General features: G+C 44.5%; 65 non-coding genes and 32 pseudogenes across 65 annotated transcripts; all 97 read left to right on the forward strand.

Annotated features, from left to right (window-relative positions):
• Positions 1-57: 57 nt before the first annotated feature.
• LOC145891755 (5S ribosomal RNA) lies at positions 58-176 on the forward strand. The gene has a single exon (XR_014400529.1). It is a non-coding gene; the product is annotated as a 5S ribosomal RNA (ribosomal RNA).
• Positions 177-241: 65 nt separating this feature from the next.
• LOC145892913 (5S ribosomal RNA) lies at positions 242-360 on the forward strand. Its single transcript, XR_014401299.1, has one exon. It is a non-coding gene; the product is annotated as a 5S ribosomal RNA (ribosomal RNA).
• A 65-nt stretch (positions 361-425) lies between these two features.
• LOC145891022 (5S ribosomal RNA) lies at positions 426-544 on the forward strand. The gene has a single exon (XR_014399838.1). It is a non-coding gene; the product is annotated as a 5S ribosomal RNA (ribosomal RNA).
• Positions 545-609: 65 nt separating this feature from the next.
• On the forward strand, positions 610-728 carry LOC145893079 (5S ribosomal RNA). The gene has a single exon (XR_014401456.1). It is a non-coding gene; the product is annotated as a 5S ribosomal RNA (ribosomal RNA).
• A 65-nt stretch (positions 729-793) lies between these two features.
• Positions 794-912, forward strand: LOC145892099 (5S ribosomal RNA). The gene has a single exon (XR_014400857.1). It is a non-coding gene; the product is annotated as a 5S ribosomal RNA (ribosomal RNA).
• A 65-nt stretch (positions 913-977) lies between these two features.
• LOC145891483 (5S ribosomal RNA) lies at positions 978-1,096 on the forward strand. Its single transcript, XR_014400272.1, has one exon. It is a non-coding gene; the product is annotated as a 5S ribosomal RNA (ribosomal RNA).
• A 65-nt stretch (positions 1,097-1,161) lies between these two features.
• LOC145892314 (5S ribosomal RNA) lies at positions 1,162-1,280 on the forward strand. Its single transcript, XR_014401053.1, has one exon. It is a non-coding gene; the product is annotated as a 5S ribosomal RNA (ribosomal RNA).
• A 65-nt stretch (positions 1,281-1,345) lies between these two features.
• Positions 1,346-1,464, forward strand: LOC145892045 (5S ribosomal RNA). The gene has a single exon (XR_014400807.1). It is a non-coding gene; the product is annotated as a 5S ribosomal RNA (ribosomal RNA).
• Positions 1,465-1,529: 65 nt separating this feature from the next.
• LOC145891359 (5S ribosomal RNA) lies at positions 1,530-1,648 on the forward strand. The gene has a single exon (XR_014400156.1). It is a non-coding gene; the product is annotated as a 5S ribosomal RNA (ribosomal RNA).
• Positions 1,649-1,713: 65 nt separating this feature from the next.
• LOC145891730 (5S ribosomal RNA) lies at positions 1,714-1,832 on the forward strand. Its single transcript, XR_014400506.1, has one exon. It is a non-coding gene; the product is annotated as a 5S ribosomal RNA (ribosomal RNA).
• A 65-nt stretch (positions 1,833-1,897) lies between these two features.
• On the forward strand, positions 1,898-2,016 carry LOC145892442 (5S ribosomal RNA; annotated as a pseudogene).
• Positions 2,017-2,081: 65 nt separating this feature from the next.
• Positions 2,082-2,200, forward strand: LOC145892489 (5S ribosomal RNA; annotated as a pseudogene).
• A 65-nt stretch (positions 2,201-2,265) lies between these two features.
• On the forward strand, positions 2,266-2,383 carry LOC145892472 (5S ribosomal RNA; annotated as a pseudogene).
• Positions 2,384-2,448: 65 nt separating this feature from the next.
• Positions 2,449-2,566, forward strand: LOC145892570 (5S ribosomal RNA; annotated as a pseudogene).
• Positions 2,567-2,631: 65 nt separating this feature from the next.
• Positions 2,632-2,750, forward strand: LOC145892216 (5S ribosomal RNA). Its single transcript, XR_014400967.1, has one exon. It is a non-coding gene; the product is annotated as a 5S ribosomal RNA (ribosomal RNA).
• A 65-nt stretch (positions 2,751-2,815) lies between these two features.
• LOC145892648 (5S ribosomal RNA) lies at positions 2,816-2,933 on the forward strand (annotated as a pseudogene).
• A 65-nt stretch (positions 2,934-2,998) lies between these two features.
• On the forward strand, positions 2,999-3,107 carry LOC145892706 (5S ribosomal RNA; annotated as a pseudogene).
• Positions 3,108-3,172: 65 nt separating this feature from the next.
• On the forward strand, positions 3,173-3,291 carry LOC145892003 (5S ribosomal RNA). The gene has a single exon (XR_014400767.1). It is a non-coding gene; the product is annotated as a 5S ribosomal RNA (ribosomal RNA).
• Positions 3,292-3,357: 66 nt separating this feature from the next.
• LOC145892445 (5S ribosomal RNA) lies at positions 3,358-3,475 on the forward strand (annotated as a pseudogene).
• A 238-nt stretch (positions 3,476-3,713) lies between these two features.
• On the forward strand, positions 3,714-3,832 carry LOC145891357 (5S ribosomal RNA). The gene has a single exon (XR_014400154.1). It is a non-coding gene; the product is annotated as a 5S ribosomal RNA (ribosomal RNA).
• A 65-nt stretch (positions 3,833-3,897) lies between these two features.
• LOC145891364 (5S ribosomal RNA) lies at positions 3,898-4,016 on the forward strand. Its single transcript, XR_014400160.1, has one exon. It is a non-coding gene; the product is annotated as a 5S ribosomal RNA (ribosomal RNA).
• Positions 4,017-4,254: 238 nt separating this feature from the next.
• LOC145891776 (5S ribosomal RNA) lies at positions 4,255-4,373 on the forward strand. The gene has a single exon (XR_014400549.1). It is a non-coding gene; the product is annotated as a 5S ribosomal RNA (ribosomal RNA).
• Positions 4,374-4,438: 65 nt separating this feature from the next.
• On the forward strand, positions 4,439-4,556 carry LOC145892481 (5S ribosomal RNA; annotated as a pseudogene).
• A 65-nt stretch (positions 4,557-4,621) lies between these two features.
• On the forward strand, positions 4,622-4,740 carry LOC145892023 (5S ribosomal RNA). Its single transcript, XR_014400786.1, has one exon. It is a non-coding gene; the product is annotated as a 5S ribosomal RNA (ribosomal RNA).
• A 65-nt stretch (positions 4,741-4,805) lies between these two features.
• On the forward strand, positions 4,806-4,924 carry LOC145891618 (5S ribosomal RNA). The gene has a single exon (XR_014400399.1). It is a non-coding gene; the product is annotated as a 5S ribosomal RNA (ribosomal RNA).
• Positions 4,925-4,989: 65 nt separating this feature from the next.
• LOC145891494 (5S ribosomal RNA) lies at positions 4,990-5,108 on the forward strand. The gene has a single exon (XR_014400282.1). It is a non-coding gene; the product is annotated as a 5S ribosomal RNA (ribosomal RNA).
• Positions 5,109-5,173: 65 nt separating this feature from the next.
• On the forward strand, positions 5,174-5,292 carry LOC145892409 (5S ribosomal RNA; annotated as a pseudogene).
• A 65-nt stretch (positions 5,293-5,357) lies between these two features.
• On the forward strand, positions 5,358-5,475 carry LOC145892700 (5S ribosomal RNA; annotated as a pseudogene).
• Positions 5,476-5,540: 65 nt separating this feature from the next.
• Positions 5,541-5,659, forward strand: LOC145892283 (5S ribosomal RNA). Its single transcript, XR_014401024.1, has one exon. It is a non-coding gene; the product is annotated as a 5S ribosomal RNA (ribosomal RNA).
• A 65-nt stretch (positions 5,660-5,724) lies between these two features.
• LOC145892325 (5S ribosomal RNA) lies at positions 5,725-5,843 on the forward strand. Its single transcript, XR_014401063.1, has one exon. It is a non-coding gene; the product is annotated as a 5S ribosomal RNA (ribosomal RNA).
• Positions 5,844-5,909: 66 nt separating this feature from the next.
• Positions 5,910-6,027, forward strand: LOC145892255 (5S ribosomal RNA). The gene has a single exon (XR_014401001.1). It is a non-coding gene; the product is annotated as a 5S ribosomal RNA (ribosomal RNA).
• A 65-nt stretch (positions 6,028-6,092) lies between these two features.
• Positions 6,093-6,211, forward strand: LOC145892062 (5S ribosomal RNA). The gene has a single exon (XR_014400823.1). It is a non-coding gene; the product is annotated as a 5S ribosomal RNA (ribosomal RNA).
• Positions 6,212-6,276: 65 nt separating this feature from the next.
• Positions 6,277-6,395, forward strand: LOC145890818 (5S ribosomal RNA). Its single transcript, XR_014399648.1, has one exon. It is a non-coding gene; the product is annotated as a 5S ribosomal RNA (ribosomal RNA).
• A 66-nt stretch (positions 6,396-6,461) lies between these two features.
• Positions 6,462-6,579, forward strand: LOC145892296 (5S ribosomal RNA). Its single transcript, XR_014401036.1, has one exon. It is a non-coding gene; the product is annotated as a 5S ribosomal RNA (ribosomal RNA).
• Positions 6,580-6,644: 65 nt separating this feature from the next.
• Positions 6,645-6,763, forward strand: LOC145891572 (5S ribosomal RNA). Its single transcript, XR_014400356.1, has one exon. It is a non-coding gene; the product is annotated as a 5S ribosomal RNA (ribosomal RNA).
• A 65-nt stretch (positions 6,764-6,828) lies between these two features.
• On the forward strand, positions 6,829-6,947 carry LOC145891739 (5S ribosomal RNA). The gene has a single exon (XR_014400514.1). It is a non-coding gene; the product is annotated as a 5S ribosomal RNA (ribosomal RNA).
• Positions 6,948-7,012: 65 nt separating this feature from the next.
• LOC145892500 (5S ribosomal RNA) lies at positions 7,013-7,131 on the forward strand (annotated as a pseudogene).
• A 65-nt stretch (positions 7,132-7,196) lies between these two features.
• LOC145892620 (5S ribosomal RNA) lies at positions 7,197-7,317 on the forward strand (annotated as a pseudogene).
• Positions 7,318-7,382: 65 nt separating this feature from the next.
• On the forward strand, positions 7,383-7,501 carry LOC145891785 (5S ribosomal RNA). Its single transcript, XR_014400558.1, has one exon. It is a non-coding gene; the product is annotated as a 5S ribosomal RNA (ribosomal RNA).
• A 65-nt stretch (positions 7,502-7,566) lies between these two features.
• LOC145892446 (5S ribosomal RNA) lies at positions 7,567-7,685 on the forward strand (annotated as a pseudogene).
• A 65-nt stretch (positions 7,686-7,750) lies between these two features.
• LOC145892701 (5S ribosomal RNA) lies at positions 7,751-7,868 on the forward strand (annotated as a pseudogene).
• Positions 7,869-7,933: 65 nt separating this feature from the next.
• Positions 7,934-8,052, forward strand: LOC145892503 (5S ribosomal RNA; annotated as a pseudogene).
• A 65-nt stretch (positions 8,053-8,117) lies between these two features.
• On the forward strand, positions 8,118-8,236 carry LOC145892004 (5S ribosomal RNA). The gene has a single exon (XR_014400768.1). It is a non-coding gene; the product is annotated as a 5S ribosomal RNA (ribosomal RNA).
• Positions 8,237-8,302: 66 nt separating this feature from the next.
• Positions 8,303-8,420, forward strand: LOC145891815 (5S ribosomal RNA). The gene has a single exon (XR_014400588.1). It is a non-coding gene; the product is annotated as a 5S ribosomal RNA (ribosomal RNA).
• A 238-nt stretch (positions 8,421-8,658) lies between these two features.
• LOC145891443 (5S ribosomal RNA) lies at positions 8,659-8,777 on the forward strand. Its single transcript, XR_014400233.1, has one exon. It is a non-coding gene; the product is annotated as a 5S ribosomal RNA (ribosomal RNA).
• A 65-nt stretch (positions 8,778-8,842) lies between these two features.
• On the forward strand, positions 8,843-8,963 carry LOC145892621 (5S ribosomal RNA; annotated as a pseudogene).
• Positions 8,964-9,028: 65 nt separating this feature from the next.
• On the forward strand, positions 9,029-9,147 carry LOC145891786 (5S ribosomal RNA). The gene has a single exon (XR_014400559.1). It is a non-coding gene; the product is annotated as a 5S ribosomal RNA (ribosomal RNA).
• A 65-nt stretch (positions 9,148-9,212) lies between these two features.
• Positions 9,213-9,331, forward strand: LOC145892173 (5S ribosomal RNA). Its single transcript, XR_014400927.1, has one exon. It is a non-coding gene; the product is annotated as a 5S ribosomal RNA (ribosomal RNA).
• Positions 9,332-9,396: 65 nt separating this feature from the next.
• On the forward strand, positions 9,397-9,515 carry LOC145891787 (5S ribosomal RNA). Its single transcript, XR_014400560.1, has one exon. It is a non-coding gene; the product is annotated as a 5S ribosomal RNA (ribosomal RNA).
• Positions 9,516-9,580: 65 nt separating this feature from the next.
• LOC145892448 (5S ribosomal RNA) lies at positions 9,581-9,699 on the forward strand (annotated as a pseudogene).
• Positions 9,700-9,764: 65 nt separating this feature from the next.
• Positions 9,765-9,882, forward strand: LOC145892702 (5S ribosomal RNA; annotated as a pseudogene).
• Positions 9,883-9,947: 65 nt separating this feature from the next.
• LOC145892200 (5S ribosomal RNA) lies at positions 9,948-10,066 on the forward strand. The gene has a single exon (XR_014400952.1). It is a non-coding gene; the product is annotated as a 5S ribosomal RNA (ribosomal RNA).
• Positions 10,067-10,131: 65 nt separating this feature from the next.
• Positions 10,132-10,250, forward strand: LOC145892006 (5S ribosomal RNA). The gene has a single exon (XR_014400770.1). It is a non-coding gene; the product is annotated as a 5S ribosomal RNA (ribosomal RNA).
• A 66-nt stretch (positions 10,251-10,316) lies between these two features.
• LOC145891459 (5S ribosomal RNA) lies at positions 10,317-10,435 on the forward strand. The gene has a single exon (XR_014400248.1). It is a non-coding gene; the product is annotated as a 5S ribosomal RNA (ribosomal RNA).
• A 65-nt stretch (positions 10,436-10,500) lies between these two features.
• Positions 10,501-10,619, forward strand: LOC145892470 (5S ribosomal RNA; annotated as a pseudogene).
• A 66-nt stretch (positions 10,620-10,685) lies between these two features.
• On the forward strand, positions 10,686-10,803 carry LOC145891816 (5S ribosomal RNA). The gene has a single exon (XR_014400589.1). It is a non-coding gene; the product is annotated as a 5S ribosomal RNA (ribosomal RNA).
• Positions 10,804-11,041: 238 nt separating this feature from the next.
• Positions 11,042-11,160, forward strand: LOC145891147 (5S ribosomal RNA). The gene has a single exon (XR_014399958.1). It is a non-coding gene; the product is annotated as a 5S ribosomal RNA (ribosomal RNA).
• A 65-nt stretch (positions 11,161-11,225) lies between these two features.
• Positions 11,226-11,344, forward strand: LOC145891957 (5S ribosomal RNA). The gene has a single exon (XR_014400722.1). It is a non-coding gene; the product is annotated as a 5S ribosomal RNA (ribosomal RNA).
• A 65-nt stretch (positions 11,345-11,409) lies between these two features.
• On the forward strand, positions 11,410-11,528 carry LOC145892501 (5S ribosomal RNA; annotated as a pseudogene).
• Positions 11,529-11,593: 65 nt separating this feature from the next.
• LOC145892622 (5S ribosomal RNA) lies at positions 11,594-11,714 on the forward strand (annotated as a pseudogene).
• Positions 11,715-11,779: 65 nt separating this feature from the next.
• LOC145891788 (5S ribosomal RNA) lies at positions 11,780-11,898 on the forward strand. The gene has a single exon (XR_014400561.1). It is a non-coding gene; the product is annotated as a 5S ribosomal RNA (ribosomal RNA).
• Positions 11,899-11,963: 65 nt separating this feature from the next.
• Positions 11,964-12,082, forward strand: LOC145892449 (5S ribosomal RNA; annotated as a pseudogene).
• A 65-nt stretch (positions 12,083-12,147) lies between these two features.
• Positions 12,148-12,265, forward strand: LOC145892703 (5S ribosomal RNA; annotated as a pseudogene).
• Positions 12,266-12,330: 65 nt separating this feature from the next.
• On the forward strand, positions 12,331-12,449 carry LOC145892504 (5S ribosomal RNA; annotated as a pseudogene).
• Positions 12,450-12,514: 65 nt separating this feature from the next.
• Positions 12,515-12,633, forward strand: LOC145892007 (5S ribosomal RNA). The gene has a single exon (XR_014400771.1). It is a non-coding gene; the product is annotated as a 5S ribosomal RNA (ribosomal RNA).
• A 66-nt stretch (positions 12,634-12,699) lies between these two features.
• LOC145892010 (5S ribosomal RNA) lies at positions 12,700-12,817 on the forward strand. Its single transcript, XR_014400774.1, has one exon. It is a non-coding gene; the product is annotated as a 5S ribosomal RNA (ribosomal RNA).
• Positions 12,818-13,055: 238 nt separating this feature from the next.
• On the forward strand, positions 13,056-13,174 carry LOC145892031 (5S ribosomal RNA). The gene has a single exon (XR_014400794.1). It is a non-coding gene; the product is annotated as a 5S ribosomal RNA (ribosomal RNA).
• Positions 13,175-13,239: 65 nt separating this feature from the next.
• LOC145892623 (5S ribosomal RNA) lies at positions 13,240-13,360 on the forward strand (annotated as a pseudogene).
• A 65-nt stretch (positions 13,361-13,425) lies between these two features.
• LOC145891789 (5S ribosomal RNA) lies at positions 13,426-13,544 on the forward strand. The gene has a single exon (XR_014400562.1). It is a non-coding gene; the product is annotated as a 5S ribosomal RNA (ribosomal RNA).
• A 65-nt stretch (positions 13,545-13,609) lies between these two features.
• Positions 13,610-13,728, forward strand: LOC145892174 (5S ribosomal RNA). The gene has a single exon (XR_014400928.1). It is a non-coding gene; the product is annotated as a 5S ribosomal RNA (ribosomal RNA).
• A 65-nt stretch (positions 13,729-13,793) lies between these two features.
• LOC145891790 (5S ribosomal RNA) lies at positions 13,794-13,912 on the forward strand. Its single transcript, XR_014400563.1, has one exon. It is a non-coding gene; the product is annotated as a 5S ribosomal RNA (ribosomal RNA).
• A 65-nt stretch (positions 13,913-13,977) lies between these two features.
• On the forward strand, positions 13,978-14,096 carry LOC145892450 (5S ribosomal RNA; annotated as a pseudogene).
• A 65-nt stretch (positions 14,097-14,161) lies between these two features.
• On the forward strand, positions 14,162-14,279 carry LOC145892704 (5S ribosomal RNA; annotated as a pseudogene).
• Positions 14,280-14,344: 65 nt separating this feature from the next.
• LOC145892201 (5S ribosomal RNA) lies at positions 14,345-14,463 on the forward strand. The gene has a single exon (XR_014400953.1). It is a non-coding gene; the product is annotated as a 5S ribosomal RNA (ribosomal RNA).
• Positions 14,464-14,528: 65 nt separating this feature from the next.
• LOC145892008 (5S ribosomal RNA) lies at positions 14,529-14,647 on the forward strand. Its single transcript, XR_014400772.1, has one exon. It is a non-coding gene; the product is annotated as a 5S ribosomal RNA (ribosomal RNA).
• Positions 14,648-14,713: 66 nt separating this feature from the next.
• Positions 14,714-14,832, forward strand: LOC145891460 (5S ribosomal RNA). Its single transcript, XR_014400249.1, has one exon. It is a non-coding gene; the product is annotated as a 5S ribosomal RNA (ribosomal RNA).
• A 65-nt stretch (positions 14,833-14,897) lies between these two features.
• Positions 14,898-15,016, forward strand: LOC145892471 (5S ribosomal RNA; annotated as a pseudogene).
• A 66-nt stretch (positions 15,017-15,082) lies between these two features.
• Positions 15,083-15,200, forward strand: LOC145892105 (5S ribosomal RNA). The gene has a single exon (XR_014400863.1). It is a non-coding gene; the product is annotated as a 5S ribosomal RNA (ribosomal RNA).
• Positions 15,201-15,438: 238 nt separating this feature from the next.
• LOC145891148 (5S ribosomal RNA) lies at positions 15,439-15,557 on the forward strand. The gene has a single exon (XR_014399959.1). It is a non-coding gene; the product is annotated as a 5S ribosomal RNA (ribosomal RNA).
• A 65-nt stretch (positions 15,558-15,622) lies between these two features.
• LOC145891740 (5S ribosomal RNA) lies at positions 15,623-15,741 on the forward strand. The gene has a single exon (XR_014400515.1). It is a non-coding gene; the product is annotated as a 5S ribosomal RNA (ribosomal RNA).
• Positions 15,742-15,806: 65 nt separating this feature from the next.
• LOC145892502 (5S ribosomal RNA) lies at positions 15,807-15,925 on the forward strand (annotated as a pseudogene).
• Positions 15,926-15,990: 65 nt separating this feature from the next.
• Positions 15,991-16,111, forward strand: LOC145892624 (5S ribosomal RNA; annotated as a pseudogene).
• Positions 16,112-16,176: 65 nt separating this feature from the next.
• LOC145891791 (5S ribosomal RNA) lies at positions 16,177-16,295 on the forward strand. The gene has a single exon (XR_014400564.1). It is a non-coding gene; the product is annotated as a 5S ribosomal RNA (ribosomal RNA).
• Positions 16,296-16,360: 65 nt separating this feature from the next.
• On the forward strand, positions 16,361-16,479 carry LOC145892645 (5S ribosomal RNA; annotated as a pseudogene).
• Positions 16,480-16,544: 65 nt separating this feature from the next.
• LOC145892697 (5S ribosomal RNA) lies at positions 16,545-16,662 on the forward strand (annotated as a pseudogene).
• A 65-nt stretch (positions 16,663-16,727) lies between these two features.
• On the forward strand, positions 16,728-16,846 carry LOC145892285 (5S ribosomal RNA). The gene has a single exon (XR_014401025.1). It is a non-coding gene; the product is annotated as a 5S ribosomal RNA (ribosomal RNA).
• A 65-nt stretch (positions 16,847-16,911) lies between these two features.
• On the forward strand, positions 16,912-17,030 carry LOC145892009 (5S ribosomal RNA). Its single transcript, XR_014400773.1, has one exon. It is a non-coding gene; the product is annotated as a 5S ribosomal RNA (ribosomal RNA).
• Positions 17,031-17,096: 66 nt separating this feature from the next.
• On the forward strand, positions 17,097-17,214 carry LOC145891818 (5S ribosomal RNA). Its single transcript, XR_014400591.1, has one exon. It is a non-coding gene; the product is annotated as a 5S ribosomal RNA (ribosomal RNA).
• A 238-nt stretch (positions 17,215-17,452) lies between these two features.
• Positions 17,453-17,571, forward strand: LOC145890930 (5S ribosomal RNA). Its single transcript, XR_014399753.1, has one exon. It is a non-coding gene; the product is annotated as a 5S ribosomal RNA (ribosomal RNA).
• Positions 17,572-17,636: 65 nt separating this feature from the next.
• On the forward strand, positions 17,637-17,755 carry LOC145892084 (5S ribosomal RNA). The gene has a single exon (XR_014400842.1). It is a non-coding gene; the product is annotated as a 5S ribosomal RNA (ribosomal RNA).
• A 65-nt stretch (positions 17,756-17,820) lies between these two features.
• Positions 17,821-17,939, forward strand: LOC145892085 (5S ribosomal RNA). The gene has a single exon (XR_014400843.1). It is a non-coding gene; the product is annotated as a 5S ribosomal RNA (ribosomal RNA).
• Positions 17,940-18,004: 65 nt separating this feature from the next.
• Positions 18,005-18,123, forward strand: LOC145891758 (5S ribosomal RNA). Its single transcript, XR_014400532.1, has one exon. It is a non-coding gene; the product is annotated as a 5S ribosomal RNA (ribosomal RNA).
• Positions 18,124-18,188: 65 nt separating this feature from the next.
• Positions 18,189-18,307, forward strand: LOC145892043 (5S ribosomal RNA). Its single transcript, XR_014400805.1, has one exon. It is a non-coding gene; the product is annotated as a 5S ribosomal RNA (ribosomal RNA).
• A 65-nt stretch (positions 18,308-18,372) lies between these two features.
• LOC145892044 (5S ribosomal RNA) lies at positions 18,373-18,491 on the forward strand. Its single transcript, XR_014400806.1, has one exon. It is a non-coding gene; the product is annotated as a 5S ribosomal RNA (ribosomal RNA).
• Positions 18,492-18,556: 65 nt separating this feature from the next.
• Positions 18,557-18,675, forward strand: LOC145892129 (5S ribosomal RNA). The gene has a single exon (XR_014400886.1). It is a non-coding gene; the product is annotated as a 5S ribosomal RNA (ribosomal RNA).
• A 65-nt stretch (positions 18,676-18,740) lies between these two features.
• On the forward strand, positions 18,741-18,859 carry LOC145891741 (5S ribosomal RNA). The gene has a single exon (XR_014400516.1). It is a non-coding gene; the product is annotated as a 5S ribosomal RNA (ribosomal RNA).
• Positions 18,860-18,924: 65 nt separating this feature from the next.
• Positions 18,925-19,043, forward strand: LOC145892116 (5S ribosomal RNA). Its single transcript, XR_014400874.1, has one exon. It is a non-coding gene; the product is annotated as a 5S ribosomal RNA (ribosomal RNA).

Raw genomic sequence — 19,043 nt, forward strand, 5'->3', positions numbered from 1 at the left:
TTACCCAAAGTTATGCTTTGAATTGCGCATAAATGTCGTCAAAACAGTCTAACAAACGTCTACGGCCATACCAGGTTGAAAGCACCCGATCTCGTTCGATCTCGGCAGTTAAGCAAACTCGGGCTTGGTTAGTACTTGGATGGGTGTCCTCTTGGGTATACCAAGTGTTGTAGTCATTTTTCTATTTACCCAAAGTATGCTTTGAATTGCCCATAAATGTCGTCAAAACAGACTAACAAACGTCTACGGCCATACCAGGTTGAAAGCACCCGATCTCGTTCGATCTCGGCAGTTAAGCAACCTCGGGCTTGGTTAGTACTTGGATGGGTGACCGCCTAGGAATACCAAGTGTTGTAGACAATTTTCTATTTACACAAAGTATGCTTTTAATTGCGCATAAAGATCGTCATAACAGACTAACAAACGTCTACGGCCATACTAGGTTGAAAGCACCCGATCTCGTTCGATCTCGGCAGTTAAGCAACCTCGGGCTTGGTTAGTACTTGGATGGGTGACCGCCTAGGAATACCAAGTGTTGTAGTCATTTTGTTATTTGCACAAAGTATGCTTTGAATTGCTCATAAATGTCGTCAAAACAGACTAACAAACGTCTACGGCCATACCAGGTTGAAAGCACCCGATCTCGTTCGATCTCGGCAGTTAAGCAACCTCGGGCTTGGTTAGTACTTGGATGGGTGACCGCCTAGGAATACCAAGTGTTGTAGTCATTTTTCTATTTACACAAAGTATGCTTTGAATTGCGCGTAAATGTCGTCAAAACAGACTAACAAACGTCTACGGCCATACCAGGTTGAAAGCACACGATCTCGTTCGATCTCGGATGTTTAGCAACCTCGGGCTTGGTTAGTACTTGGATGGGTGACCGCCTAGGAATACCAAGTGTTGTAGTCATTTTTCTATTTATACAAAGTATGCTTTGAATTGCGCATAAAGATCATCACAACAGACTAAGAAACGTCCACGGCCATACCAGGTTGAAAGCACCCGATCTCCTTCGATCTCGGCAGTTAAGCAACCTCGGGCTTGGTTAGTACTTGGATGGGTGACCGCCTAGGAATACCAAGTGTTGTAGTCATTTTTCCATTTATACAAAGTATGCTTTGAATTGCGCATAAAGATCATCACAACAGACTAAGAAACGTCCACGGCCATACCAGGTTGAAAGCACACGATCTCCTTCGATCTCGGCAGTTAAGCAACCTCGGGCTTGGTTAGTACTTGGATGGGTGACCGCCTAGGAATACCAAGTGTTATAGTCATTTTGCTATTTGCACAAAGTATGCTTTGAATTGCCCATAAATGTCGTCAAAACAGACTAACAAACGTCTACGGCCATACCAGGTTGAAAGCACCCGATCTCGTTCGATCTCGGCAGTTAAGCAACCTCGGGCATGGTTAGTACTTGTATGGGTGACCGCCTAGGAATACCAAGTGTTATAGTCATTTTACTATTTGCACAAAATATGCTTTGAATTGCCCATAAATGTCGTCAAAACAGACTAACAAACGTCTACGGCCATACCAGGTTGAAAGCACCCGATCTCGTTCGATCTCGGCAGTTAAGCAACCTCGGGCTTGGTTAGTACTTGGATGGGTGACCGCCTAGGAATCCCAAGTGTTATAGTCATTTTTCTATTTATACAAAGTATGCTTTGAATTGCGCATAAAGATCATCACAACAGACTAAGAAACGTCCACGGCCATACCAGGTTGAAAGCACCCGATCTCGTTCGATCTCGGCAGTTAAGCAACCTCGGGCTTGGTTAGTACTTGGATGGGTGACCGCCTAGGAATACCAAGTGTTATAGTCATTTTTCTATTTACACAAAGTATGCTTTGAATTGCCCATGAATGTCGTCAAAACAGACTAACTAACGTCTACGGCCATACCAGGTTGAAAGCACCACATCTTGTTCGATCTCGGCAGTTAAGCAACCTCGGGCTTGGTTAGTACTTGGATGGGTGACCGCCTAGGAATACCAAGTGTTGTAGTCATTTTACTATTTGCCCAAAGTATGCTTTGAATTGCCCATGAATGTCGTCAAAACAGACTAACAAACGTCCACGGCCATACCAGGTTGAAAGCACCCGATCTCGTACGAACTCGGCAGTTAAGCAACCTCGGGCTTGGTTAGTACTTGGATGGGTGACGGCCTAGGAATGCAAAGTGTTGTAGTCATTTTTCTATTTAAACAAAGTATGCATTGAATTGCCCATAAAGATCGTCATAACAGACTAACAAACGTCTAAGGCCATACCAGGTTGAAAGCACCGATCTCGTTCGATCTCGGCAGTTAAGCAACCTCGGGCTTGGTTCGTACTTGGATGGGTGACCGCCTAGGAATACCAAGTGTTGTAGTCATTTTTCTATTTACCCAAAGTATGCATTGAATTGCCCATAAAGATCGTCATAACAGACTAACAAACGTCTAAGGCCATACCAGGTTGAAAGCACCGATCTCGTTCGATCTCGGCAGTTAAGCAACCTCGGGCTTGGTTAGTACTTGGTTGGGTGACCGCCTAGGAATACCACGTGTTGTAGTCATTTTACTATTTGCCCAAAGTATGTTTTGAATTGCCCATGAATGTCGTCAAAACAGACTAACTAACGTCTACGGCCATACCAGGTTGAAAGCACCCTATCTCGTTCGAACTCGGCAGTTAAGCAACCTCGGGCTTGGTTAGTATTTGGTTGGGTGGCCGCCTAGGAATACCAAGTGTTGTAGTCATTTTTCTATTTAAACAAAGTATGCATTGAATTGCCCATAAAGATCGTCATAACAGACTGACAAACGTCTAAGGCCATACCAGGTTGAAAGCACCGATCTCGTTCGATCTCGGCAGTTAAGCAACCTCGGGCTTGGTTAGTATTTGGTTGGGTGGCCGCCTAGGAATACCAGGTGTTGTAGTCATTTTTCTATTTATACAAAGTATGCTTTGAATTGCGCATAAAGATCGTCACAACAGACTAAGAAACGTCCACGGCCATACCAGGTTGAAAGCACCCGATCTCGGCAGTTAAGCAACCTCGGGCATGGTTAGTACTTGGATGGGTGACCGCCTAGGAATACCAAATGTTGTAGTCATTTTTCTATTTATACAAAGTATGCTTTGAATTGCGCATAAAGATCGTCACAACAGACTAAGAAACGTCCACGGCCATACCAGGTTGAAAGCACCCGATCTCGTTCGATCTCGGCAGATAAGCAACCTCGGGCTTGGTTAGTATTTGGATGGGTGACCGCCTAGGAATACCAAGTGTTGTAGTCATTTTTCTGTTTGCACAAAAGTATGCTTTGAACTGCCTGTAAATGTCGTCAAAACAGACTAACAAACGTCTACGGCCATACCAGGTTGAAAGCACCGATCTCGTTCTATCTCGGCAGTTAAGCAACCTCGGGCTTGGTTAGTACTCGGATGGGTGACCGCCTAGGAATACCAAGTGTTGTAGTCATTTTGTTATTTGCAAAAAGTATGCTTTGAATTGCCTGCAAATGTCGTCAAAACAGACTAACAAACGTCTACGGCCATACCAGGTTGAAAGCACCCGATCTCGTTCGATCACGGCAGTTAAGCAACCTCAGGCTTGGATGGGTGACCGCCTAGGAATACCAAGTGTTGTAGTCATTTTTCTATTTGCACAAAGTATACTTTGAGTTGCCTGTAAATGTCGTCAAAACAGACTAACAAACGTCTACGGCCATACCAGGTTGAAAGCAGCCGATCTCGTTCGATCTCGGCAGTTAAGCAACCTCGGGCTTGGTTAGTACTTGGATGGGTGACCGCCTAGGAATACCAAGTGTTGTAGTCATTTTACTATTTGCCCAAAGCATGTTAAGAATTGCCCATGAATGTTGTCAAAACAGACTAACAAACGTCTACGGCCATACCAGGTTGAAAGCACCGGATCTCGTTCGAACTCGGCAGTTAAGCAACCTCGGGCTTGGTTAGTACTCGGATGGGTGACCGCCTAGGAATACCAAGTGTTGTAGTCATTTTTCTATTTGCACAAAGTATGCTTTGAATTGCCTGTAAATATCGTCAAAACAGACTAACAAACGTCTACGGCCATACCAGGTTGAAAGCACCCGATCTCGTTCGATCTCGGCAGTTAAGCAACCTCAGGCTTGGATGGGTGACCGCCTAGGAATACCAAGTGTTGTAGTCATTTTACTATTTGCACAAAGTATGCTTTGAATTGCCCATAAATGTCGTCAAAACAGACTAACAAACGTCTACGGCCATACCAGGTTGAAAGCACTCGATCTCGTTCGATCTCGGCAGTTAAGTAACCTCGGGCTTGGTTAGTACTTGGATGGATGACCGCCTAGGAATACCAAGTGTTGTAGTCATTTTTCTATTTAAACAAAGTATGCATTGAATTGCGCATAAAGATCGTCATAACAGACTAAAAAACGTCTAAGGCCATACCAGGTTGAAAGCACCGTTCTCGTTCGAACTCGGCAGTTAAGCAACCTCGGGCTTGGTTAGTACTTGGATGGGTGACCGCCTAGGAATACCAAGTGTTGTAGTCATTTTTCTTTTTATACAAAGTATGCTTTGAATTGCGCATAAAGATCATCACAACAGAATAAGAAACGTCCACGGCCATACCAGGTTGAAAGCAACCGATCTCCTTCGATCTCGGCAGTTAAGCAACCTCGGGCTTGGTTAGTACTTGGATGGGTGACCGCCTAGGAATACCAAGTGTTGTAGTCATTTTTCTATTTATACAAAGTATGCTTTGAATTGCGCATAAAGATCATCACAACAGACTAAGAAACGTCTACGGCCATACCAGGTTGAAAGCACCCGATCTCCTTCGATCTCGGCAGTTAAGCAACCTCGGGCTTGGTTAGTACTTGGATGGGTGACCTTCTAGGAATACCAAGTGTTATAGTCATTTTACTATTTGCACAAAGTATGCTTTGAATTGCCCATAAATGTCGTTAAAACAGACTAACAAACGTCTACGGTCATACCAGGTTGAAAGCACTCGATCTCGTTCGATCTCGGCAGTTAAGTAACCTCGGGCTTGGTTAGTACTTGGATGGGTGACCGCCTAGGAATACCAAGTGTTGTAGTCATTTTTCTATTTATACAAAGTATGCTTTGAATTGCGCATAAAGATCATCACAACAGACTAAGAAACGTCCACGGCCATACCAGGTTGAAAGCACCAGATCTCGTTCGATCTCGGCAGTTAAGCAACCTCGGGCTTGGTTAGTACTTGGATGGGTGACCGCCTAGGAATGCAAAGTGTTGTAGTCATTTTTCTATTTAAACAAAGTATGCATTGAATTGCCCATAAAGATCGTCATAACAGACTAACAAACGTCTAAGGCCATACCAGGTTGAAAGCACAGATCTCGTTCTATCTCGGCAGTTAAGCAACCTCGGGCTTGGTTCGTACTTGGATGGGTGACCGCCTAGGAATACCAAGTGTTGTAGTCATTTTACTATTTACACAAAGTATGCTTTGAATTGCCCATGAATGTCGTCAAAACAGACTAACTAACGTCCACGGCCATACCAGGTTGAAAGCACCAGATCTCGTTCGATCTCGGCAGTTAAGCAACCTCGGGCTTGGTTAGTACTTGGATGGGTGACCGTCTAGGAATCCCAAGTGTTATAGTCATTTTTCTATTTATACAAAGTATGCTTTGAATTGCGCATAAAGATCGTCACAACAGACTAAGAAACGTCCACGGCCATACCAGGTTGAAAGCACCCGATCTCGTTCGATCTCGGCAGATAAGCAACCTCGGGCTTGGTTAGTATTTGGATGGGTGACCGCCTAGGAATACCAAGTGTTGTACTCATTTTTCTATTTGCACAAAAGTATGCTTTGAACTGCCTGTAAATGTCGTCAAAACAGACTAACAAACGTCTACGGCCATACCAGGTTGAAAGCACCGATCTCGTTCGATCTCGGCAGTTAAGCAACCTCGGGCTTGGTTAGTACTCGGATGGGTGACCGCCTAGGAATACCGAGTGTTATAGTCATTTTTCTATTTATACAAAGTATGCTTTGAATTGCGCATAAAGATCATCACAACAGACTAACAAACGTCTACGGCCATACCAGGTTGAAAGCACCCGATCTCCTTCGATCTCGGCAGTTAAGCAACCTCGGGCTTGGTTAGTGCTTGGATGGGTGACCGCCTAGGAATACCAAGTGTTATAGTCATTTTGCTATTTGCACAAAGTATGCTTTGAATTGCCCATAAATGTCGTCAAAACAGACTAACAAACGTCTACGGCCATACCAGGTTGAAAGCACCCGATCTCGTTCGATCTCGGCAGTTAAGCGACCTAGGGCTTGGTTAGTACTTGGATGGGTGACCGCCTAGGAATACCAAGTGTTGTAGTCATTTTTCTGTTTGCACAAAAGTATGCTTTGAACTGCCTGTAAATGTCGTCAAAACAGACTAACAAACGTCTACGGCCATACCAGGTTGAAAGCACCGATCTCGTTCGATCTCGGCAGTTAAGCAACCTCGGGCTTGGTTAGTACTCGAATGGGTGACCGCCTAGGAATACCAAGTGTTATAGTCATTTTTCTATTTATACAAAGTATGCTTTGAATTGCGCATAAAGATCATCACAACAGACTAACAAACGTCTACGGCCATACCAGGTTGAAAGCATCCGATCTCGTTCGATCTCGGCAGTTAAGCAACCTCGGGCTTGGTTAGTACTTGGATGGGTGATCGCCTAGGAATACCAAGTGTTGTAGTCATTTTACTATTTGCCCAAAGCATGTTAAGAATTGCCCATGAATGTCGTCAAAACAGACTAACAAACGTCTACGGCCATACCAGGTTGAAAGCACCCGATCTCGTTCGATCTCGGCAGTTAAGCAACCTCGGGCATGGTTAGTACTTGGATGGGTGACCGCCTAGGAATACCAAGTGTTATAGTCATTTTACTATTTGCACAAAATATGCTTTGAATTGCCCATAAATGTCGTCAAAACAGACTAACAAACGTCTACGGCCATACCAGGTTGAAAGCACCCTATCTCGTTCGATCTCGGCAGTTAAGCAACCTCGGGCTTGGTTAGTACTTGGATGGGTGAACGCCTAGGAATCCCAAGTGTTATAGTCATTTTTCTATTTATACAAAGTATGCTTTGAATTGCGCATAAAGATCATCACAACAGACTAAGAAACGTCCACGGCCATACCAGGTTGAAAGCACCCGATCTCGTTCGATCTCGGCAGATAGAAGCAACCTCGGGCTTGGTTAGTACTTGGATGGGTGACCGCCTAGGAATACCAAGTGTTATAGTCATTTTTCTATTTACACAAAGTATGCTTTGAATTGCCCATGAATGTCGTCAAAACAGACTAACTAACGTCCACGGCCATACCAGGTTGAAAGCACCAGATCTCGTTCGATCTCGGCAGTTAAGCAACCTCGGGCTTGGTTAGTACTTGGATGGGTGACCGCCTAGGAATACCAAGTGTTGTAGTCATTTTACTATTTGCCCAAAGTATGCTTTGAATTGCCCATGAATGTCGTCAAAACAGACTAACTAACGTCTACGGCCATACCAGGTTGAAAGCACCAGATCTTGTTCGATCTCGGCAGTTAAGCAACCTCGGGCTTGGTTAGTACTTGGATGGGTGACCGCCTAGGAATGCAAAGTGTTGTAGTCATTTTTCTATTTAAACAAAGTATGCATTGAATTGCCCATAAAGATCGCCATAACAGACTAACAAACGTCTAAGGCCATACCAGGTTGAAAGCACAGATCTCGTTCTATCTCGGCAGTTAAGCAACCTCGGGCTTGGTTCGTACTTGGATGGGTGACCGCCTAGGAATACCAAGTGTTGTAGTCATTTTACTATTTACACAAAGTATGCTTTGAATTGCCCATGAATGTCGTCAAAACAGACTAACTAACGTACACGGCCATACCAGGTTGAAAGCACCAGATCTCGTTCGATCTCGGCAGTTAAGCAACCTCGGGCTTGGTTAGTACTTGGATGGGTGACCGTCTAGGAATCCCAAGTGTTATAGTCATTTTTCTCTTTATACAAAGTATGCTTTGAATTGCGCATAAAGATCGTCACAACAGACTAAGAAACGTCCACGGCCATACCAGGTTGAAAGCACCCGATCTCGTTCGATCTCGGCAGATAAGCAACCTCGGGCTTGGTTAGTATTTGGATGGGTGACCGCCTAGGAATACCAAGTGTTGTAGTCATTTTTCTGTTTGCACAAAAGTATGCTTTGAACTGCCTGTAAATGTCGTCAAAACAGACTAACAAACGTCTACGGCCATACCAGGTTGAAAGCACCGATCTCGTTCGATCTCGGCAGTTAAGCAACCTCGGGCTTGGTTAGTACTCGGATGGGTGACCGCCTAGGAATACCAAGTGTTGTAGTCATTTTACTATTTCCAAAAAGTATGCTTTGAATTGCCTGCAAATGTCGTCAAAACAGACTAACAAACGTCTACGGCCATACCAGGTTGAAAGCACCCGATCTCGTTCGATCACGGCAGTTAAGCAACCTCAGGCTTGGATGGGTGACCGCCTAGGAATACCAAGTGTTGTAGTCATTTTTCTATTTGCACAAAGTATACTTTGAGTTGCCTGTAAATGTCGTCAAAACAGACTAAGAAACGTCTACGGCCATACCAGGTTGAAAGCACCCGATCTCGTTCGATCTCGGCAGTTAAGCAACCTCGGGCTTGGTTAGTACTTGAATGGGTGACCGCCTAGGAATACCAAGTGTTATAGTCATTTTTCTATTTATACAAAGTATGCTTTGAATTGCGCATAAAGATCATCACAACAGACTAAGAAACGTCCACGGCCATACCAGGTTGAAAGCACCCGATCTCGTTCGATCTCGGCAGATAGAAGCAACCTCGGGCTTGGTTAGTACTTGGATGGGTGACCGCCTAGGAATACCAAGTGTTATAGTCATTTTTCTATTTACACAAAGTATGCTTTGAATTGCCCATGAATGTCGTCAAAACAGACTAACTAACGTCCACGGCCATACCAGGTTGAAAGCACCAGATCTCGTTCGATCTCGGCAGTTAAGCAACCTCGGGCTTGGTTAGTACTTGGATGGGTGACCGCCTAGGAATACCAAGTGTTGTAGTCATTTTACTATTTGCCCAAAGTATGCTTTGAATTGCCCATGAATGTCGTCAAAACAGACTAACTAACGTCTACGGCCATACCAGGTTGAAAGCACCAGATCTTGTTCGATCTCGGCAGTTAAGCAACCTCGGGCTTGGTTAGTACTTGGATGGGTGACCGCCTAGGAATACCAAGTGTTATAGTCATTTTTCTATTTACACAAAGTATGCTTTGAATTGCCCATGAATGTCGTCAAAACAGACTAACTAACGTCCACGGCCATACCAGGTTGAAAGCACCAGATCTCGTTCGATCTCGGCAGTTAAGCAACCTCGGGCTTGGTTAGTACTTGGATGGGTGACCGCCTAGGAATACCAAGTGTTGTAGTCATTTTACTATTTGCCCAAAGTATGCTTTGAATTGCCCATGAATGTCGTCAAAACAGACTAACTAACGTCTACGGCCATACCAGGTTGAAAGCACCAGATCTTGTTCGATCTCGGCAGTTAAGCAACCTCGGGCTTGGTTAGTACTTGGATGGGTGACCGCCTAGGAATGCAAAGTGTTGTAGTCATTTTTCTATTTAAACAAAGTATGCATTGAATTGCCCATAAAGATCGTCATAACAGACTAACAAACGTCTAAGGCCATACCAGGTTGAAAGCACAGATCTCGTTCTATCTCGGCAGTTAAGCAACCTCGGGCTTGGTTCGTACTTGGATGGGTGACCGCCTAGGAATACCAAGTGTTGTAGTCATTTTACTATTTACACAAAGTATGCTTTGAATTGCCCATGAATGTCGTCAAAACAGACTAACTAACGTCCACGGCCATACCAGGTTGAAAGCACCCGATCTCGTTCGATCTCGGCAGATAAGCAACCTCGGGCTTGGTTAGTACTTGGATGGGTGACCGTCTAGGAATCCCAAGTGTTATAGTCATTTTTCTATTTATACAAAGTATGCTTTGAATTGCGCATAAAGATCGTCACAACAGACTAAGAAACGTCCACGGCCATACCAGGTTGAAAGCACCCGATCTCGTTCGATCTCGGCAGATAAGCAACCTCGGGCTTGGTTAGTATTTGGATGGGTGACCGCCTAGGAATACCAAGTGTTGTAGTCATTTTTCTGTTTGCACAAAAGTATGCTTTGAACTGCCTGTAAATGTCGTCAAAACAGACTAACAAACGTCTACGGCCATACCAGGTTGAAAGCACCCGATCTCGTTCGATCTCGGCAGTTAAGCAACCTCGGGCTTGGTTAGTACTTGGATGGGTGACCGTCTAGGAATCCCAAGTGTTATAGTCATTTTTCTATTTATACAAAGTATGCTTTGAATTGCGCATAAAGATCGTCACAACAGACTAAGAAACGTCCACGGCCATACCAGGTTGAAAGCACCCGATCTCGTTCGATCTCGGCAGATAAGCAACCTCGGGCTTGGTTAGTATTTGGATGGGTGACCGCCTAGGAATACCAAGTGTTCTAGTCATTTTTCTGTTTGCACAAAAGTATGCTTTGAACTGCCTGTAAATGTCGTCAAAACAGACTAACAAACGTCTACGGCCATACCAGGTTGAAAGCACCGATCTCGTTCGATCTCGGCAGTTAAGCAACCTCGGGCTTGGTTAGTACTCGGATGGGTGACCGCCTAGGAATACCAAGTGTTGTAGTCATTTTACTATTTCCAAAAAGTATGCTTTGAATTGCCTGCAAATGTCGTCAAAACAGACTAACAAACGTCTACGGCCATACCAGGTTGAAAGCACCCGAACTCGTTCGATCACGGCAGTTAAGCAACCTCAGGCTTGGATGGGTGACCGCCTAGGAATACCAAGTGTTGTAGTCATTTTTCTATTTGCACAAAGTATACTTTGAGTTGCCTGTAAAAGTCGTCAAAACAGACTAACAAACGTCTACGGCCATACCAGGTTGAAAGCATCCGATCTCGTTCGATCTCGGCAGTTAAGCAACCTCGGGCTTGGTTAGTACTTGGATGGGTGACCGCCTAGGAATACCAAGTGTTGTAGTCATTTTACTATTTGCCCAAAGCATGTTAAGAATTGCCCATGAATGTCGTCAAAACAGACTAACAAACGTCTACGGCTATACCAGGTTGAAAGCACCCGATCTCGTTCGATCTCGGCAGTTAAGCAACCTCGGGCATGGTTAGTACTTGGATGGGTGACCGCCTAGGAATACCAAGTGTTATAGTCATTTTACTATTTGCACAAAATATGCTTTGAATTGCCCATAAATGTCGTCAAAACAGACTAACAAACGTCTACGGCCATACCAGGTTGAAAGCACCCTATCTCGTTCGATCTCGGCAGTTAAGCAACCTCGGGCTTGGTTAGTACTTGGATGGGTGAACGCCTAGGAATCCCAAGTGTTATAGTCATTTTTCTATTTATACAAAGTATGCTTTGAATTGCGCATAAAGATCATCACAACAGACTAAGAAACGTCCACGGCCATACCAGGTTGAAAGCACCCGATCTCGTTCGATCTCGGCAGATAGAAGCAACCTCGGGCTTGGTTAGTACTTGGATGGGTGACCGCCTAGGAATACCAAGTGTTATAGTCATTTTTCTATTTACACAAAGTATGCTTTGAATTGCCCATGAATGTCGTCAAAACAGACTAACTAACGTCCACGGCCATACCAGGTTGAAAGCACCAGATCTCGTTCGATCTCGGCAGTTAAGCAACCTCGGGCTTGGTTAGTACTTGGATGGGTGACCGCCTAGGAATACCAAGTGTTGTAGTCATTTTACTATTTGCCCAAAGTATGCTTTGAATTGCCCATGAATGTCGTCAAAACAGACTAACTAACGTCTACGGCCATACCAGGTTGAAAGCACCAGATCTTGTTCGATCTCGGCAGTTAAGCAACCTCGGGCTTGGTTAGTACTTGGATGGGTGACCGCCTAGGAATGCAAAGTGTTGTAGTCATTTTTCTATTTAAACAAAGTATGCATTGAATTGCCCATAAAGATCGCCATAACAGACTAACAAACGTCTAAGGCCATACCAGGTTGAAAGCACAGATCTCGTTCTATCTCGGCAGTTAAGCAACCTCGGGCTTGGTTCGTACTTGGATGGGTGACCGCCTAGGAATACCAAGTGTTGTAGTCATTTTACTATTTACACAAAGTATGCTTTGAATTGCCCATGAATGTCGTCAAAACAGACTAACTAACGTACACGGCCATACCAGGTTGAAAGCACCAGATCTCGTTCGATCTCGGCAGTTAAGCAACCTCGGGCTTGGTTAGTACTTGGATGGGTGACCGTCTAGGAATCCCAAGTGTTATAGTCATTTTTCTCTTTATACAAAGTATGCTTTGAATTGCGCATAAAGATCGTCACTACAGACTAAGAAACGTCCACGGCCATACCAGGTTGAAAGCACCCGATCTCGTTCGATCTCGGCAGATAAGCAACCTCGGGCTTGGTTAGTATTTGGATGGGTGACCGCCTAGGAATACCAAGTGTTGTAGTCATTTTTCTGTTTGCACAAAAGTATGCTTTGAACTGCCTGTAAATGTCGTCAAAACAGACTAACAAACGTCTACGGCCATACCAGGTTGAAAGCACCGATCTCGTTCGATCTCGGCAGTTAAGCAACCTCGGGCTTGGTTAGTACTCGGTTGGGTGACCGCCTAGGAATACCAAGTGTTGTAGTCATTTTACTATTTCCAAAAAGTATGCTTTGAATTGCCTGCAAATGTCGTCAAAACAGACTAACAAACGTCTACGGCCATACCAGGTTGAAAGCACCCGATCTCGTTCGATCACGGCAGTTAAGCAACCTCAGGCTTGGATGGGTGACCGCCTAGGAATACCAAGTGTTGTAGTCATTTTTCTATTTGCACAAAGTATACTTTGAGTTGCCTGTAAATGTCGTCAAAACAGACTAAGAAACGTCTACGGCCATACCAGATTGAAAGCACCCGATCTCGTTCGATCTCGGCAGTTAAGCAACCTCGGGCTTGGTTAGTACTTGGATGGATGACCGCCTAGGAATACCAAGTGTTATAGTCATTTTTCTATTTATACAAAGTATGCTTTGAATTGCGCATAAAGATCATCACAACAGACTAAGAAACGTCCACGGCCATACCAGGTTGAAAGCACCCGATCTCGTTCGATCTCGGCAGATAGAAGCAACCTCGGGCTTGGTTAGTACTTGGATGGGTGACCGCCTAGGAATACCAAGTGTTATAGTCATTTTTCTATTTACACAAAGTATGCTTTGAATTGCCCATGAATGTCGTCAAAACAGACTAACTAACGTCCACGGCCATACCAGGTTGAAAGCACCAGATCTCGTTCGATCTCGGCAGTTAAGCAACCTCGGGCTTGGTTAGTACTTGGATGGGTGACCGCCTAGGAATACCAAGTGTTGTAGTCATTTTACTATTTGCCCAAAGTATGCTTTGAATTGCCCATGAATGTCGTCAAAACAGACTAACTAACGTCTACGGCCATACCAGGTTGAAAGCACCAGATCTTGTTCGATCTCGGCAGTTAAGCAACCTCGGGCTTGGTTAGTACTTGGATGGGTGACCGCCTAGGAATACCAAGTGTTATAGTCATTTTTCTATTTACACAAAGTATGCTTTGAATTGCCCATGAATGTCGTCAAAACAGACTAACTAACGTCCACGGCCATACCAGGTTGAAAGCACCAGATCTCGTTCGATCTCGGCAGTTAAGCAACCTCGGGCTTGGTTAGTACTTGGATGGGTGACCGCCTAGGAATACCAAGTGTTGTAGTCATTTTACTATTTGCCCAAAGTATGCTTTGAATTGCCCATGAATGTCGTCAAAACAGACTAACTAACGTCTACGGCCATACCAGGTTGAAAGCACCAGATCTTGTTCGATCTCGGCAGTTAAGCAACCTCGGGCTTGGTTAGTACTTGGATGGGTGACCGCCTAGGAATGCAAAGTGTTGTAGTCATTTTTCTATTTAAACAAAGTATGCATTGAATTGCCCATAAAGATCGTCATAACAGACTAACAAACGTCTAAGGCCATACCAGGTTGAAAGCACAGATCTCGTTCTATCTCGGCAGTTAAGCAACCTCGGGCTTGGTTCGTACTTGGATGGGTGACCGCCTAGGAATACCAAGTGTTGTAGTCATTTTACTATTTACACAAAGTATGCTTTGAATTGCCCATGAATGTCGTCAAAACAGACTAACTAACGTCCACGGCCATACCAGGTTGAAAGCACCCGATCTCGTTCGATCTCGGCAGATAAGCAACCTCGGGCTTGGTTAGTACTTGGATGGGTGACCGTCTAGGAATCCCAAGTGTTATAGTCATTTTTCTATTTATACAAAGTATGCTTTGAATTGCGCATAAAGATCGTCACAACAGACTAAGAAACGTCCACGGCCATACCAGGTTGAAAGCACCCGATCTCGTTCGATCTCGGCAGATAAGCAACCTCGGGCTTGGTTAGTATTTGGATGGGTGACCGCCTAGGAATACCAAGTGTTGTAGTCATTTTTCTGTTTGCACAAAAGTATGCTTTGAACTGCCTGTAAATGTCGTCAAAACAGACTAACAAACGTCTACGGCCATACCAGGTTGAAAGCACCCGATCTCGTTCGATCTCGGCAGTTAAGCAACCTCGGGCTTGGTTAGTACTTGGATGGGTGACCGTCTAGGAATCCCAAGTGTTATAGTCATTTTTCTATTTATACAAAGTATGCTTTGAATTGCGCATAAAGATCGTCACAACAGACTAAGAAACGTCCACGGCCATACCAGGTTGAAAGCACCCGATCTCGTTCGATCTCGGCAGATAAGCAACCTCGGGCTTGGTTAGTATTTGGATGGGTGACCGCCTAGGAATACCAAGTGTTCTAGTCATTTTTCTGTTTGCACAAAAGTATGCTTTGAACTGCCTGTAAATGTCGTCAAAACAGACTAACAAACGTCTACGGCCATACCAGGTTGAAAGCACCGATCTCGTTCGATCTCGGCAGTTAAGCAACCTCGGGCTTGGTTAGTACTCGGATGGGTGACCGCCTAGGAATACCAAGTGGTGTAGTCATTTTACTATTTCCAAAAAGTATGCTTTGAATTGCCTGCAAATGTCGTCAAAACAGACTAACAAACGTCTACGGCCATACCAGGTTGAAAGCACCCGAACTCGTTCGATCACGGCAGTTAAGCAACCTCAGGCTTGGATGGGTGACCGCCTAGGAATACCAAGTGTTGTAGTCATTTTTCTATTTGCACAAAGTATACTTTGAGTTGCCTGTAAAAGTCGTCAAAACAGACTAACAAACGTCTACGGCCATACCAGGTTGAAAGCATCCGATCTCGTTCGATCTCGGCAGTTAAGCAACCTCGGGCTTGGTTAGTACTTGGATGGGTGACCGCCTAGGAATACCAAGTGTTGTAGTCATTTTACTATTTGCCCAAAGCATGTTAAGAATTGCCCATGAATGTCGTCAAAACAGACTAACAAACGTCTACGGCCATACCAGGTTGAAAGCACCCGATCTCGTTCGATCTCGGCAGTTAAGCAACCTCGGGCATGGTTAGTACTTGGATGGGTGACCGCCTAGGAATACCAAGTGTTATAGTCATTTTACTATTTGCACAAAATATGCTTTGAATTGCCCATAAATGTCGTCAAAACAGACTAACAAACGTCTACGGCCATACCAGGTTGAAAGCACCCTATCTCGTTCGATCTCGGCAGTTAAGCAACCTCGGGCTTGGTTAGTACTTGGATGGGTGAACGCCTAGGAATCCCAAGTGTTATAGTCATTTTTCTATTTATACAAAGTATGCTTTGAATTGCGCATAAAGATCATCACAACAGACTAAGAAACGTCCACGGCCATACCAGGTTGAAAGCACCCGATCTCGTTCGATCTCGGCAGATAGAAGCAACCTCGGGCTTGGTTAGTACTTGGATGGGTGACCGCCTAGGAATACCAAGTGTTATAGTCATTTTTCTATTTACACAAAGTATGCTTTGAATTGCCCATGAATGTCGTCAAAACAGACTAACTAACGTCCACGGCCATACCAGGTTGAAAGCACCAGATCTCGTTCGATCTCGGCAGTTAAGCAACCTCGGGCTTGGTTAGTACTTGGATGGGTGACCGCCTAGGAATACCAAGTGTTGTAGTCATTTTACTATTTGCCCAAAGTATGCTTTGAATTGCCCATGAATGTCGTCAAAACAGACTAACTAACGTCTACGGCCATACCAGGTTGAAAGCACCAGATCTTGTTCGATCACGGCAGTTAAGCAACCTCGGGCTTGGTTAGTACTTGGATGGGTGACCGCCTAGGAATGCAAAGTGTTGTAGTCATTTTTCTATTTAAACAAAGTATGCATTGTATTGCCCATAAAGATCGCCATAACAGACTAACAAACGTCTAAGGCCATACCAGGTTGAAAGCACAGATCTCGTTCTATCTCGGCAGTTAAGCAACCTCGGGCTTGGTTCGTACTTGGATGGGTGACCGCCTAGGAATACCAAGTGTTATAGTCATTTTACTATTTACACAAAGTATGCTTTGAATTGCCCATGAATGTCGTCAAAACAGACTAACTAACGTCCACGGCCATACCAGGTTGAAAGCACCAGATCTCGTTCGATCTCGGCAGTTAAGCAACCTCGGGCTTGGTTAGTACTTGGATGGGTGACCGTCTAGGAATCCCAAGTGTTATAGTCATTTTTCTATTTATACAAAGTATGCTTTGAATTGCGCATAAAGATCGTCACAACAGACTAAGAAACGTCCACGGCCATACCAGGTTGAAAGCACCCGATCTCGTTCGATCTCGGCAGATAAGCAACCTCGGGCTTGGTTAGTATTTGGATGGGTGACCGCCTAGGAATACCAAGTGTTGTAGTCATTTTTCTGTTTGCACAAAAGTATGCTTTGAACTGCCTGTAAATGTCGTCAAAACAGACTAACAAACGTCTACGGCCATACCAGGTTGAAAGCACCGATCTCGTTCGATCTCGGCAGTTAAGCAACCTCGGGCTTGGTTAGTACTCGGATGGGTGACCGCCTAGGAATACCAAGTGTTGTAGTCATTTTACTATTTCCAAAAAGTATGCTTTGAATTGCCTGCAAATGTCGTCAAAACAGACTAACAAACGTCTACGGCCATACCAGGTTGAAAGCACCCGATCTCGTTCGATCACGGCAGTTAAGCAACCTCAGGCTTGGATGGGTGACCGCCTAGGAATACCAAGTGTTGTAGTCATTTTTCTATTTGCACAAAGTATACTTTGAGTTGCCTGTAAATGTCGTCAAAACAGACTAAGAAACGTCTACGGCCATACCAGGTTGAAACCACCCGATCTCGTTCGAACTCGGCAGTTAAGCAACCTCGGGCTTGGTTAGTACTCGGATGGGTGACCGCCTAGGAATACCAAGTGTTGTAGTCATTTTACTATTTGCACAAAGTATGCTTTGAATTGCCCATAAATGTCGTCAAAACAGACTAACAAACGTCTACGGTCATATTAGGTTGAAAGCACCTGATCTCGTCCGATCTCGGCAGTTAAGCAACCTCGGGCTTGGTTAGTACTTGGATGGATGACCGCCTAGGAATACCAAGTGTTGTAGTCATTTTTCTATTTAAACAAAGTATGCATTGAATTGCCCATAAATGTCGTCAAAACAGACTAACAAACGTCTACGGTCATATTAGGTTGAAAGCACCTGATCTCGTCCGATCTCGGCAGTTAAGCAACCTCGGGCTTGGTTAGTACTTGGATGGATGACCGCCTAGGAATACCAAGTGTTGTAGTCATTTTTCTATTTAAACAAAGTATGCATTGAATTGCGCATAAAGATCGTCACAACAGACTAAAAAACGTCTAAGGCCATACCAGGTTGAAAGCACCCGATCTCCTTCGATCTCGGCAGTTAAGCAACCTCGGGCTTGGTTAGTACTTGGATGGGTGACCGCCTAGGAATACCAAGTGTTGTAGTCATTTTTCTATTTATACAAAGTATGCTTTGAATTGCGCATAAAGATCATCACAACAGACTAAGAAACGTCCACGGCCATACCAGGTTGAAAGCACCCGATCTCCTTCGATCTCGGCAGTTAAGCAACCTCGGGCTTGGTTAGTACTTGGATGGGTGACCTTCTAGGAATACCAAGTGTTATAGTCATTTTACTATTTGCGCAAAGTATGCTTTGAATTGCCCATAAATGTCGTTAAAACAGACTAACAAACGTCCACGGCCATACCAGGTTGAAAGCACCCGATCTCCTTCGATCTCGGCAGTTAAGCAACCTCGGGCTTGGTTAGTACTTGGATGGGTGACCTTCTAGGAATACCAAGTGTTATAGTCATTTTTCTATTTATACAAAGTATGCTTTGAATTGCGCATAAAGATCATCACAACAGACTAAGAAACGTTCACGGCCATACCAGGTTGAAAGCACCCGATCTCCTTCGATCTCGGCAGTTAAGCAACCTCGGGCTTGGTTAGTACTTGGATGGGTGACCGCCTAGGAATACCAAGTGTTATAGTCATTTTGCTATTTGCACAAAGTATGCTTTGAATTGCCCATAAATGTCGTCAAAACAGACTAACAAACGTCTACGGCCATACCAGGTTGAAAGCACCCGATCTCGTTCGATCTCGGCAGTTAAGCAACCTCGGGCATGGTTAGTACTTGGATGGGTGACCGCCTAGGAATACCAAGTGTTATAGTCATTTTACTATTTGCACAAAATATGCTTTGAATTGCCCATAAATGTCGTCAAAACAGACTAACAAACGTCTACGGCCATACCAGGTTGAAAGCACCCTATCTCGTTCGATCTCGGCAGTTAAGCAACCTCGGGCTTGGTTAGTACTTGGATGGGTGACCGCCTAGGAATCCCAAGTGTTATAGTCA

Source organism: Ascidia mentula, chromosome 2 (assembly GCF_947561715.1).
Source record: "Ascidia mentula chromosome 2, kaAscMent1.1, whole genome shotgun sequence".
NCBI classification, from domain to species: domain Eukaryota; kingdom Metazoa; phylum Chordata; class Ascidiacea; order Phlebobranchia; family Ascidiidae; genus Ascidia; species Ascidia mentula.